Source organism: Micropterus dolomieu, linkage group LG05 (assembly GCF_021292245.1).
Source record: "Micropterus dolomieu isolate WLL.071019.BEF.003 ecotype Adirondacks linkage group LG05, ASM2129224v1, whole genome shotgun sequence".
Lineage (NCBI taxonomy): Eukaryota > Metazoa > Chordata > Actinopteri > Centrarchiformes > Centrarchidae > Micropterus > Micropterus dolomieu.
The window spans coordinates 22,829,799-22,844,557 of NC_060154.1; the positions used below are offsets into that span (position 1 = coordinate 22,829,799).

Here is a 14,759-nt window from a genome sequence, read left to right on the forward strand (position 1 = left end):
TTCTAAACTTCTCTTCTACTCCACTTAGCCTTACCTTCTTCTCTTACTCCTTCTGCTTTCCACTCTCCTTCTTTTCCTGCAAAGCGCTCCTCAAGCTCCTTCACCTGCTCTCACTGGGTTCAAACCGGCCTTCTTTGATGCATCATAAACCCTGTGTTTCCTTTAGTGTTCCAATGCTGAGTAATTACTGTACAGGCTGAAGGAGGTTATGTTGGCATGCCAGCACTCTTTCTCTCTGATATTCAAATGAGCAGTTGCGTCCGCATTTGTCATTAGTTCAATGGTGTGTTTGTGTATGTGTGTTTGCATATGCGTGCGCGTGTGGCGTCTAATCTCTTATTTAGAGTATCACACGGGAAAGGCATTAACGTCGGTCGGATGAGAAATTAGAAACGGGGCTGATTAATTCCCGGGCAAAAAAGGAATTAAAGGGCGCTTCCCTGCCATCGTCTTTGTTGAGGGAGCAGGATTTACCTGCGGTGTGATTGAAGGTGGCTGCTCTGCGCTGCCACTGTCATTAATAATCACCAGCCTTCAGGAAGATTCATGCTGCCATGAGCTAGCTGGTTCAAAACACTTAGCCATTACACATGACACTGAGGGCTTGATATATGACGGGCTAATAGTTCTGCACTCCAGCACAAAAGCCATGAAACAACAATAAGGACCATTAAGCCATTATCAAACACGTTTAGAAAAACATGTTACATTTGAGCATAAATGGCAGCTTGTCATAAAGCTGAATAAAAAATTAGTGACTGTAATGCACTATTTACACAGTTTGGTTTCTTTTTTATTTGTTTGGTTTGTATTGTTATGAATTAGGAACTCAGCAGCTGTGCACTTCTCTCTGGGACCTGTGGGTGTGTGCGTGTGTTCATGTGGTGTGTTATTGGGAAAACACACTGACACTGTTGACTCATCAAGAAGAAACAGCATTTCTGAGTGAACTGGTATAGCTCGCCGATGCTGAAATCATGCTCATTTAGTCAGCTCCACTTCTTCTTCTCTTGAGCAGGCTGAGACATAGTAAATGTGATCAGATTTACAGGCTGCTAACACTATTTCCACTGTAAAGCAGCATAATTTGCTTCCAATAAAGAAGCAGTAGAAACTAAATCACTTTATTACTTAACATTCAGGCTGCAGCGGCTTAATTTTTTTCCTGACTTTTCTTCTGAAGGTGGATTCAGCGGAGATGAATAAGCACTTTGTGGCTGGCTCTAATTTTCCCTGGTCAAGTGTTATGCTGCAGGTACTAATCTGTTTCATTACAAAAAAAGTATGTGTAGCGCTATACAGCTTGTTTGCCCAAAAGCCTTTATGTGCACATGGAAAACAACATAGATATGATATTGTTTATATTTATAAAATATAGATCCTTTACTGCAGTGGAAAACCCTTGGATGTTCTAAATGACAGCAACATGGACTGAAATACAAAGGCCATATGGTATATCAGTGGACATTAAGACTTTTCATGTGTGCATGCTGCAGAGGAAGCATCCGGGATCCGAGGGCTGTCAATTACTGACTGAACACGATAGAGCTGAGCTGATCAAAGGCCTGCCTGATGTAGTCTGGCCTCTTTGTTCCTGTCTCAAGGGATGGGGGGAAGGCGGGGCAGTATCGATGCTCTGCTACATCTGGTTCACACTCAAAGGGCTGCCTACACACATACGAACACGTATTTGTCCAGATCAGAAAGCAAACCTCGACTGAACGTGCATGGGTGCGCACAAAGTTGTACGCACATTAATGAACAAGTATGCACCGACTCACTCATCTGAACAAACGAATGCCCCGTGATTCATCACGCTCCTGTCAAAGCCGTACACGCGTGCAGGTGCAAAACTGTGTAAAACTGATAACGTGCATTTTCCCGTTGTGCTTCCAGAGAGACCTGCACGGCCAGAGAGATGATAGCCATGCCTGAGATTGATTCCGAGGTTTGTCGCTAATTATTTTATGCCACCGTTTGAACTGACTGTTGAAATCCAATTATCAGGCAGTGTGTGTAGCTTACAAGATTGGGGCGGCGACGAGGGGAGGGGAGGATTGGAAGGGCTGAGAGATAGCAAGTTGTGGGGAAACACTGTCTGGATGTCAGATATGAGGAATTTCAAGGGAGGAAAGCCTTTATACAAGGTACTTAGAAACACTTGTTTACTTTGAATGGGCCCTATCGTCTCTTTGGCTTTCTTGTCACCAGATAAAGGCACAAGCTTAAAGCAATTTTAATCAATCAACATTTTAGAAATATGTTTATTCGCTTTCTGGAAGAGAGTTAAATTAGAATGCTGATAACACTCTGATGTTGGTCTGTCAAATATAAGGCAACAGCCAGGAGCGGGTTTGTATAGTTTAGCATTAAGACAAGGCGATGTTTCCCATGCCAATAAAGCCACATTAAATTGAAGTGAATTGAACTGAATTGGGAAACAGCTACCCTGGCACTGTCCAACAGTAACAAAATCCACCTACCAGCACCTCTGAAGCTCACTAATTAATATGTTCTGTCTTCATCCACACAAAAACCAAAGTATGAAAACTACAATTCCTTTACTATTCCCAGCCGAGAAATAGTCCGGCATATAAAGTAAACACCTTTCAAATGGCTTATTGTAGTTTTTACACTTTTGGTACAGTTTAGATTAACCGGATAGTGTGTAATGAGAGAGACAGTGTCAAAGTGATGAGAAGCCTCTAGAAATCCCCATTGTTGATTTAAGAACTAAAATGATGACAGGGTGTAATTTAAAGACTGTAAACTTTGCAGCAGGGAGTAAAGCACATAGCTTGTTTTAAATTGATCCCTCTGGTAGCAGGCTGACTGACTCATAATGACATTGCAAAAACAGCCTAAAACTAACAATCAAGTGCACCTCAAATGAAACTACACCCCTCTGTGAAATGTCAATTTGTGTTGGCTCCCTCGTTGTGATTAATGGCGGGTCTGCACAGTGCTGGTGGCCTGCTGCATGCTCAGTATCTCTCTCTGTTTCTCTCTCTCCCACACAAACACACACACACACACACACACACACACACATTAGTTTTCATGCCTGGACATTGGGCCCCAGCAGGTAACCCCATATTCTCAGACAGATAGGGCCAAGCAGGCACCAGATAAATAAGTAAATAAACCTTGGCCATGGGCAGGTCTCATCAATTCTGATTCCCCCAAATGAGTGTGCCTGAGAATCGATATACCTAGGGGATCCCAGTCTCCATCTCAGACCAGGGAATCATGCTCGGACTGAGAGCGGACCGCAGTGCCCAGCAATATAGCTGGAAATAGCCAGACTGCACCATCAAACCCCTGCCAGCCTCTCTTGCTCTTTATCACTCTTTCCCTTCTTCAAGCTCTCCCGCTATTTTCATTTCACCGAGGCATCTCAACTCTCCCCGCAGTCGTTCCTCTTCTCTGCCTCTCCCATGACTGCACTCCCACCGGCTTCTCACACCTTTCTCACCTTCCTTATTTACACTTTAGCAGCACTCTCACTGTTTTGCCGCCCCTACAGGATACGAGATACTGGAAACATCTGCAGACTTTCACGACTCATTAGCCATTCTAAGTGTTATTATTTAATAAGTACAGAGCACACTGTAAGTACCCCGCCCCAGCGTTTCTTTTGTTGGTGCTTTGAGCGTTTGATTTTTTCTTCTTTCATTCTCACACTTTCCGTACGGTTATCACAGCGCAGTGTCTTGCTTTCTATTTTCTCACACTCTCCGTCTCCCCTTGACAAAAATCTGGTTTTCTTTTCTGCGGCCGCATTGTGCTCCAATACCAATGTCTGCTCAATTTATTCAGTGTACTTTGATGTTCCACATCTTGTCTCTGTCTCTTATCAGTTTTTAAACCTCCTTTCCTGGCATATTTCTTTCCGAATTGCAGTTTCTTTCCTTGTCATTCCCTTATATCCACAGGCTGGTACATTCTGTCAGAGCTGATGCATTGTCAACGTCAAATCACTAATCTCACTGTCACCCTTTCTTTATTTGTCTATCAGTCTCTCTACCTGTTACCTGTCTTCTCACTTCTGCACTCCTCCTTAACTCCGTTTATAGACTGAGATTACCCTCACTCTACATTTCCGGCCCTGAAATCCTTCAGTCACATCTCACTACCCAAGATTCACTCATTTATTCCAGTTATAGCGAGATCAAGCCAATATGAATTGTGTAGTAGAGATAGTAGATGAACAGAGCTTTAGAATCATGATCATTCTAGATAATTGACTTCATGATTGAAAATTGGAGCAAGTTTTTTTTTTTGATCGAATGTAATACAACATCTGTCAAGCATTTACATTGCCTATTCAAAGGTCAATTCATCTCACACTTCTCATTTGTTAAAAACCTTCAGTCAAAAAAATGTGTTTTATAAAGCACAAGGAGAAGTTTAAATTATCTGAATAGCTAAGATTCTATTAGGAAAAAAATGGCTTTTCATTCGGCAGTCATGGACACTCATTAATTTTTCACAAGTGGTAGCTATATTCACACATTCTTACATTTTTTAGTCCTTAGTAGTTCACTGTCTTCACTTTAATGTTTTTGTTTAAATTTATCTTAACCACACATGATATTTAACCATGCTAGTGGCGCTGCTCAATATCAGTTGGTTGGTGCACCACTTTGGTCCAAACTGAAATGTCTCAACAACTTTTGGATGGATTGCCATGGAATTTGGTACAAAGACTTAAATCCCCCCCTCAGGATGAATTGTAATAACTTTGGTGATCTCTTAACTATTCATGTACCAGATGAACATCAGCATGTTGACATTGTCAATGTGAAAATGTTAGCATGCTGATGTTAGCATGGAGCATATGCACGCCTAAGTACACCCTCACAGAGCCTCTAGCATGGCTTACCTCTCTTTGTCTTGTTTTTTTTTTTTTCATTGTTTTCACTTTTCTGGCTTTACTAGAATTTAGTGCACACTTGTTTTAATCACACATGATTTCTTTATCTCCTTCTTCTTTTCTTATTTTTTTTTACCACATACAGTCTCCCCATCTTGTGTTTTGTTGATGGAGCCACATTGTTTAGCTGTTAGCTGTCAGTCAGCCCGTAGCTGTTACACTGAAGGTAACAGGACACAGTACAGTCTGTCTGACTCCTCACTGGCTCAGAATCTCCCTCTCAGGTGGCCACAGTGGTGGACCAGCACACACACATAAATCCTGCTCCCATGAACACGAACATGATACAAACACACCATCTGTCTGTCTGCATCCTGGTGACTTGATGATTTGTTTGTGTGTGTGTGTGTGTGTGTGTGTGTGTGTGTGTGTGTGTGTGTGCCCTCCTAGGTGCCTCAGAAGGATGTCTGTATCTGGCAGACACTTACGCTGTGATTGTGATGAGATGCAGACTGATTTAACTGCACATCAAAGCAGCAGATTACCCCTGCCACTGGGCTTTTGTATTTGTCTCTTTGTGTGTTTGTTTGTGTGTGTGTGTGTGTGTGTGTGTGTGTGTGTGTGTGTGTGTTGAGGACACTGAGGCCACAGACGCATATGCTTCCAAATGTGTAGTCTGCTTGTGAGATGATTTAATGAGCAATATAAGTGGATTGGATGGAACTGAGAACTTGAAGATCATTGTGGACACACAAACACAGACACTGGGTATCATATAGGGGTATCTCTGAATTCATACCTCTCTAATTTTCCACATAGTGTCCATCCCTCTCACTCTTTTCAACTCTCCACTCCCTCCTCCTCTCTGCCCCTCAACTTACTCGGGAAAATACAAGAGAAGATTAGATGAGTTTGTTAAACGACAGGCAGCTCATCCCTCTGATAATTAGTCTGGTCTCTCAGTGTGGCTGGATGGCATGACGAGTCGGGTGGAGGGAAGACGAAAGGGAGGGCATGTGGCAGGAAGGAGGATGAAGTATTTGCTGTTTTTAGCTCATGCATGAGATATTCTCATTAGATGGCTTTGTGACTTGACATGCACTGCAGAGGTGGCTGTGATAGATGTTGTTCTTTCTGCTCTGGGTTGATGGGTCCATCATGTATCATCCTGCATGTGTTAAAGGATAAAAATATAATTCCAGGATGTTTCTAGAGATGGCAATGACCATCTGTCGATCTGTCACTTTGGTTTAGACTGAAATGTATCAAAAACCTTTGAATGGATTACATTTTGCATTTGATGTCCCTTCATGATTAATTGTAATAACTGTGGTTATCCCCTGACTTTTCATCTAGCGCCATCATCAGGTCAAAATTCAAACTGCAAAATGAATGACATTCCTATCAGTCTTAAGCTTGATTTATGCTTCTGTGTCAAATCTACAGTGTAGCCTATGTGTAGACCCGTACAGTAAACAACTGTTAAGCCTCAAATATACTTCGGACGGACGCATACACGGACAGCTGTGGACGCCATGGACGTGGACTACTGCTGTTGTCTGGAGTCAGCTTGGCAGACTCGTTCCACACATGCACAGTAACTCAATTGGTGCCCTGGTGACGTAGTGGGTCACAAAAATGGAGCATACACCCTCTAATGACGTTTTTTTGTCACGCAGACCCTTTGCTTAGCCGGAAAAGTTACTACCAACCAATTACACCACCAACAACTGTTTTGATGGTGTAATTGCAGAACAGCGCAGACATCATCGCACAAGTATAAATGCATTGCTACGTGCTTAGACTCGGCGCAGAAGTATAAATCAAGCTTTAGCAGTACTTTGTGTTTAGTGTTAATTAGAAAAAGTTGCTATAGTGAACAACTTAAACATTATACCTGCTAAACATCACATTATCGTTCAGTCTTTGTGAGCGTGTGAGCATGCTGATGTTAGTATTTAGCTTAAGTACAGCCTCCAATATCACAGTTGTTGCAAGTGTTTCCAAAATCACATGTAAAATTATCAAATTTATATTCACCGCAGTGTTCCACTGTTCCCCAAAACTCTTTAAGGGACTTATCAAATGACTCATTTTAAATCATTAATTTGGACAGAACAGAGTTTTGTAACATGATAACACTAAATGACGATATCATCATGAGCCATAATCGAGACAAATCATGCCACTTCCTGTATGGTACCATCTGTAGGTTGCCACAGTATTTATTCTGATGTGGGATCTGGTGCGGGGTTGATTGTACTGGTTTACTGATTGGCTTCCAGGCCTTTTGCCCCGGCGTGATTCAGTGTTCCTGCACCGCTGAGTTTGATTAAAAGAGGAGTCTTTACAGCCTGCATTCACCTGCGAGGATTTACTGTATCCCATACGTCCCCAGATCCTGCCCACAGACAAGAACAGAGAGAGACTGACGGTAGAGCAAAGCGAGAGAGAGACATAGAGGCTGGAGTGGAGCGACAGAGAAAAGAAACAATATAGAGAAGAGAGTATAAGAGTGTGAAAAACGTGTAGCGAGGGAAAAACTGGCAACCTTCCCAGTATAATATGTCCTCCTCCCAGACCTCCTCTAAAACACTGATAACATCCTTTCACCACACCTGTGTACAGCTGTGTACAGTATATGTAGGAGCCTGTGTGTGTGGGCTCGTGTTGGGTGGATGTTGTCATAGCAGGTCTATAATGCCAGAGGCAGTCACAGAAGGGATCATTATGTAATGTCTTCATGGTTCATCGTGTTATGGCCTGTGTGTGCGCCTGCTACTGTATGTGTGAAAGATATTGATTAAGAAACAACCACAACAGAGACAGTATCGCTACATCTTTGGAGTTTTCACACCCCCAGTACTTGTATCAGTACCATGAGTGAGCTGGATTTGCTGCTGTTTAGTTACAGTCTCTCTTTGGTGTCTTTATATCATTTTATTTCAGTTTACAGGATTTAACAACATTAAATCCCACATTTTTCTCAGTCGCATGCTGCTTTGCTCTGATTTATAGAACAAGAGCAACAGTTGTTGTTGCAGTGGATGTTGTAGTGAAGAAAAGATTTGTTGATTAATCGATTAATGGACTGAGAAAATTTACAAACTTTTGAACAATCTTTTTAAACAAAAATGTCAAGCATGAGGATTATACTGCTTTTCTGTTTTATTTCATTATAAATTCGGAGTTTGGACTTTTGAAAAAGAAAAAGAGCAAATTAAAAATGTCACCTTGGGCTTGGGGAACTTGTAATGAGCATTTTTCATTTTTTTCTACCATTTTACAGATTTAAGAATCACAAATCAAAAATGCATGAATAGAATTAATTGATTAGTACAATAATCATCAGTTGCAGCCTAAAACTGTTTAACCATCTAAAACTATGCGGTACTGAGACCGAACAGAAAACCAGAATATCTAAATCCACATAAACATATGTGTGGTCCAAGACAGTCTTTTGTCTGTGTGAACCCTGAAGGTATTCGCCGCTCCGCCTTTTTAAACTCCTGTGTACAAGGTGTCGAAACTGTTTTTTCGCTGTACCATCGTCTCACGCCACATTTATATTCCAGGCGAAGACAAGCAGGCGGCCAAGGGGACCTTGATGTGCCCAGAACAAGTTTAACATTTGCCACCGTATAAAGTGGCTTTGCAGCCTGGCAAATGAGAAGTCTCAGACATTTGAAAATTGCCTGGCCACCCTTCCTGCACATAAAAAGCTTTCTGTCACCTCATTTTTCAGGAGAATCTCACTCTCTCTCTTTCTCTCTCTGTCCCGTTACCTTGCCCCTTCTCTTTTTTTCTATCAGTACTGTATCTTTCTCTCTGTTGTCACCTTTCTTTCTGTAAAGTTTTATTCCTATCACTTATTCACACATCTATGTGTAACATTTTTGTATATAACGTTTGTTTTGTGAGTTGCCTAAAGGGAACTTACAACTTAATCTCATTATACAACCCTGTGTTGTAAAATGATGAATACATCTACCTTGTACCTTTCTTTCTCTTTCTATCCCTCACTCTTGCCCTTTTTTATTCACGTGGACTGTATGATGAGCTCCTCTTTTCTGGCCACACAGAACGAGTTTTATAGAAATAGGTGATACTCCGCTTCCAGCCAAATCCTTAATAGGGTGCCTGGCTGTGGCTGGTGGGTGGGTGGCTGCGTCGGAAGACCTGTGTGGCTTTCAGCTGTAAGTAATAGGTTTCTATATAGTTCTGGGCAGCCCTGAAGCTTTTTCCCACTCTGCACCATGAGGGTGCTCAGCAGTGTCACCCCTGCTTTGTACTGTATGGTGGATCCTGGTCAGCTGCATGTGGTACACAGCCTCTCTCTCTCTCTGTCTCCCCCTTGCCATTTGGAGCATCGTGTTTATTTAAAATTGAAGAATTAAGCAGAAAAGTATCTGAATATACACTCTTAGTCCACCACAAGCTCTTCATAAAAGCACGTAATGCACTATGTGTGGGTTTGGGTATGTGCATGCATGCAGGCTGTGCAGTGAAACACTTCACTGTAATTGACAGCACTTTTCAATTCCATAGCGATAACGCTGGAACAAGCACAACCTCATCCTTGTTCTTATTCCCTCTTCCTTCCTTCCTTCCTTCCTTCCTTCCTTCCTTCCTTCCTTTCATCCCTCCATCCCTCTTTGCCCAACTCCTGATTAACTGCACCTTTTCATGTGAGCATGAGTAGTTCCTCATTCATGAACAACAGAGCTTATTAATGATAAGCTGCGTTTGTAGAGCACCTTTCAAATTAACAATTACCAAGTGCTTTTCATAAAATGAAATACATCAAATCGCAATATAACAATAAGAAGATAATAATACAGAACTAAAATCCTATGCAATAAAAGCACAGTAGGTCAGTACAAATCTACAGAAAGCATTAAAGTGTCTTAAGTTGCACAGATGTGCTAATGAGTTTCTATCATGTGCATGCATGTATGTGTAAGTCTGCGTATGTGCTCAGTGCTCACACAACCATCTGCCCATGTCATTCACACGCACAGGTTCATTTGCATTCCCATAGGTGTTTTGTACATTACATATTCAATTTTCATAATACCGCAGACTTCATTATAATGCAGAGCTGTTGCAAGTCCTCCTCCCTCATAACCTGCATCTTCTTCATCCTCTCAGGCAGTAAGGCAAATGTTATTGCCTGATTGTGTGTGTGTGTGTGTGTGCGTGCGTGTGTGTGCGTGCGTGTGTGTGTGTGTGTGTGTGTGTGTGTGTGTGTGTGATATAATGAAACTATCTCCGGCTAATGCTATGTTCTAAGCCCATATGTTGGGTTCTGAATCTGATGGCAATATCTTCTTTTAGGAGCCCTGCCATATTCCTTCACATTGGTGCACCAGCTCCCCTTCCAAGAGCATAACTACAGTGACAGGCCTAGCAAAGCATCAGGGGGAAATTTATGGCTGTTTAAGATTCAAGTTCCCCCCTCATGCACTCAGGCTTGGCATTTGAGTGGGGCTGATACAAGCTTCTGCTTTATCCTCCTTCTGTCTTTGCGTCTCTTTTCACACTTCCTTTGCCTGACTTCCACCACCTGTTTTCCTCCCTCTTTCTTCCTCTCAAAACCTCTGTCTTTACCTCTGTCTGTCTCTCATCTCTTTATATGGGATGTAATTGAGTAGTTCAGTGAGTTATCAGTGACTCATCTAAATTGCACAGCGTGTTCTGTGAGATCCGCAGTGTCCTGCTGTTCCACCTCACACAGGTTTTATAAGATGGAGTACGGTCGCCCACTCAGCCGTTGTTTTCATTTAAGCGCTTTTATTCTGTAACTACCAAGCAACAAGAGAAACCACCCAAGGATGATGCATGCCAAAAGACAGGTGCAAACACGGACCCTGTTTTTGTTGAAAATGTGAACCAGTAAAGCCATTTATGTATGACACAGTGTAAAACCATCGTAATATCCTCCTGGAAGGAAAACAGTCTTTTGTCACTGGAAGGGTAGCCTCATTTTTCACTTCAAGGGACTTATACACAGACACTGATGGGGCTAACTCCCCCTGTGAAACCAGCACTATTGTGTGTATGAATATGTGTGCATGTGTGCTGCAGGAACAACAGCAGTGTGCGGTGAAGGAGTGACAGACAGGCAGCCCGAGTGATTAATGAGCCCTTTTAATAGTGCACCATGGTGAGGAAGGAGTGACGGGACAATTTCAGAGAAGCAAAGAAAAGAAGAACAAACACACCAGAAATTGCGAGTCATGGAGACAGATGGTGGCAGACGCAGCTTGCCTGCTACATTTTTCTAAATAAAGATGGATTGAATAAGGTAAAAGGTGAGATTACGATGAGATGACAGATGGGTTGGACCAGATCTCTCCGTGAATGGCTGAGGTGGGCCCTGTAAAGGTCTTTCACTTGGACAGCTTGGCTCTGTACATTTTTTTTCAGTCTATGTCTATCTTTTTGTCCACCTGTCTGTCTGTAAGCGTCTAGCTTTCTGTCTCCCAGTCTGTCTGTCACATCTACAGTAGCTGTGACAGGCTGGATAGGGAACAGTGCACTCGCCTGACAAGTTGAGATCTGGCTGGATCTTTCCGGCTGGTATTACACACACAGCAGGAGTGCTCACACTGACTTTCAGTAGCAGATCACACAGCTTTGGTTGGGGTGGTTAGTTTATAAAACAGCGCTAAAGGATTCAAGTTGATGGAAACTGACTGTTTGCGATGCCACACATACCTCATTACTGATGCTACGCATGTCAAACTTTCTGTTCCTGCACAGCACAGTTTTACAGTGGTCACACTCTTAGATTTATCACTTTAAATTTGTAGTCATTTGGATAGTAATGGGTCTTGGATTTTACATGGAAGTAAGCAGCAAATGACCGTGTATGTTGTCAGCTGAAATGACAACTATTAAGCGGCATTCAGACAAAACGCGAATTTAATCCACACACCGCTTTCCTCGCAGGGGTTTTATCACTGGACATCGCTGGAGTGTTCACACACAACACGATAATGGGAATAAACAGCTCGCCAGTACTACAGCTGTATGAACCCAAAGTAAACATTTTGCTGTGATTAAATAGCAATAAACGGATCAAACTGATGCCGAAATAAATATAATATGATGCAGATTTGTTAAACATATGAATTCATGCTTTGTCAGGTCTGTCAGCAGGACAACAACTTCTAAAATGTTTGTTTTCTGAATGGAGTTCGGATCGATCAGGGCTATGTTATGCTAAGTTGGTCACAGTAAAGTAGAATGATAGCTGGAATAAAGTTACATACAAAGGTTTTCTGAACTCACCAGGTGTCCAGTTTTGTCTGGCTTCTATATAAATATGAAGTAGTGCCAAACGACGCTAACAACACTGGAATCGGATATGCACGGACACTAGCTGCTGAGAAGCTCAAGTGAAGATAAATCAACGTTGTAATCCCAAAAACTACAGTAAAAAGCTAATGTAACAAAAGCAGTTTATTCCGAGCTCCTCCCTCGAGCAAACGGAGTAGTTGTCAAAGCATAATCCAGTCCGACCACGGGAGAAAGACAGGGGGCGACACGCAGCAAAGGCTAGACTCTAACCCAGGCCGCTGTATTAAGGACTTGTACATGGGGCGGGCACTCAACCAAGTGAGCTAACCACACTAAAAAACAAACACTTTAATACATTCTTTACACTTTTGCTCTTGTGTTTTGGTGTCATAAAGACAAAAATCAAGACACCACCTTCCAAACTCCTGAGATACCAAGTATTGCTCTTATTACACCCCGGTGCACCCTGATTGAGCATGTGACAAAATCCAAAGGCCTGCTGTGCCTAGTTACGATTACTGTTTGGGCGCAGGGATTAGCTAATGTAAATTTATAAACTTGAGTCAATCCGTACTGTGCACATGCAACAGAAAATGCATTCTCTATCTTCTGACATCCTTCTGCATCCTGTACATGCTGTTGTGTCTTCAGTTGAATTTAGACTCCATGTGGGTGTATAATGTCAGGTCTGCCCCAAGTGAGCTGATGTTTTGAAAGGACACTCGCATCATGCTGCCTTTCCCTTGCCTGCTTCAGCACATATAGAATAGAGACACATGCACACACTGAAGTCTGACCTAGAATTCTTATAACTGCATGAGTCCTATTGTTGAAATACAGTGAAGAGATGACCTTGCATTGGAACAGGGAAAGGGGTAGAAGGGCACAGAACTGGCAACACAGAAGGCAGAGCTTTAAAATTAACTACAACTGAGCTCCTGGAAGAGGCAAAATAGACAATGGGCAAAAGGGCATGGTGAGAGAAATGAAGGTTAATCGACTGTTGCGTTTTTGTCTCTGTGTGTGAATGTGAAGTGTAAGAGGCAAAAGAGAGCAGTAGGAAAAATAGAGAGGGAGCAATCAATAGTCAATAGAGATGATGCATGGAGAAAATAAAATGGAAATACTGTAGCATTGTCACATTAAACATGACACACTGACCCTGGAAGCATACATGAGTAACTGCTATTGATCACCTGAAGAGAGAAAAAAGAGAGAGAGGAATCAGTTATCAAACTCTTTGATGAGGGTGGAAAATGCATGTTCAACCACAAAATCAAACTGGGGCTCAGTATTTCACTTAAATAAAAGTATCTTTTCATAATGATAGATCTGTAGACTGTATACACACCAATATATACAGTAGAAATATAAACCTTGTTTTTTATGATTATTACACACATGATGCCCATCGCCATATCTGTGAAGTTCTTCATGCCTCTAATATTGGTTACTATCCAAAACAGCTGAAGGGGGACATTGCTCCTGGTAAATCTTCAGTATAACTTCCTTGAGATGGAAAGTGGCCTCCTGTTTATTTCATTTTGGATTGGATTTCATCATTTTCTGATGATCCATTTGACATGTTGATTGGGTCATACAGCATGACTAATGCCATCACTAAGCTGGTACATGTAGTTTGTATTTCCACAATTATATAATGTGTTACATGGTAATTTGTGAAAGTGGCAGTAGCAAACTCAAACATTCATTTAGCTTCACTTAAATCCAGACTTTACTTTATAGTATGATGTCAAGTCGGTTCTGCATCTCTACACTAATTAGGACTGCCCCCATAAATTTTATAACGTGAATCATTTGCCCCAGTTCCACTGTCAAAAAGTCACATTTAGTCCCTTTCACAATGCACACAACATGCTACCTTTAAGGAAGACAATGGTTTCTGTCAATTTTAGCATGTAAATCAACCTGCAGGGACTTTTTCTTGTCCTCTTTAAACTAGCAGTTGTAAGCTGTGATCTTGCTGCATTAAAGTGCTTGTAAGACAGTAGGAAAACACGCTATTAAATTAAATAAAAACTCACTCACTCACTCACTCATCGTTAACAGCTTATTCTGTGTACCAGGTTGTGGGGTAAATAAAACTCATGGCTTAAAAAAAGAGCTTCTTTGAAATTGAATTTAGTTACATACAGCATAATCACTGTCAGTGCAACCACACACAGTAAAAACACTCTACCTCCAAATCTGTCTCCAATTTAGTGATGCCCCCTAATGTGTTTTCTTCATAAAAAAGCTTCCCTTAGGGTGGAGGAAAAAAGGCTCAAAGCAATCCTAGAATAACTATCATCTAAATAGGTCATTATACCAATGGCTGTCTTGTATTCAAGTGCAATACCTCACCAGAAGTCCTAAGTAAGATGTTCTTTCTTTCTTTCTTTCTTCTTTTCTGCACTAAAAGTGTTTGGGCAGCAAAATCTACTGCACGAAAACTCACCAAAATTGGCAGGTGGGTTGCAAATTCCACCCACTACTCAGGCCTCATGTTGGCGCTATAACAATCAACTTTACGTTTTGGCAATTATCTCAAGAATGGCTTTGTTTAGATTAGAAGTTC

The 14,759-nt window shown here is 41.7% G+C and overlaps 1 protein-coding gene across 7 annotated transcripts in view; it reads left to right on the forward strand.

Annotated features, from left to right (window-relative positions):
• ncanb (neurocan b) overlaps positions 1-14,759 on the forward strand; it is a 220,533-nt gene that overhangs the window by 92,402 nt on the left and 113,372 nt on the right. The window contains exon 1 of one of the 7 annotated variants that reach the window (XM_046049661.1): positions 1,938-1,948. The exons of the other annotated variants lie outside the window; for them this stretch is intronic. The gene's annotated coding sequence lies outside the window, so the exon portion shown is untranslated. Of the gene's footprint in view, positions 1-1,937; positions 1,949-14,759 lie in introns of those variants that run through there. 7 annotated transcript variants of the gene reach the window in all.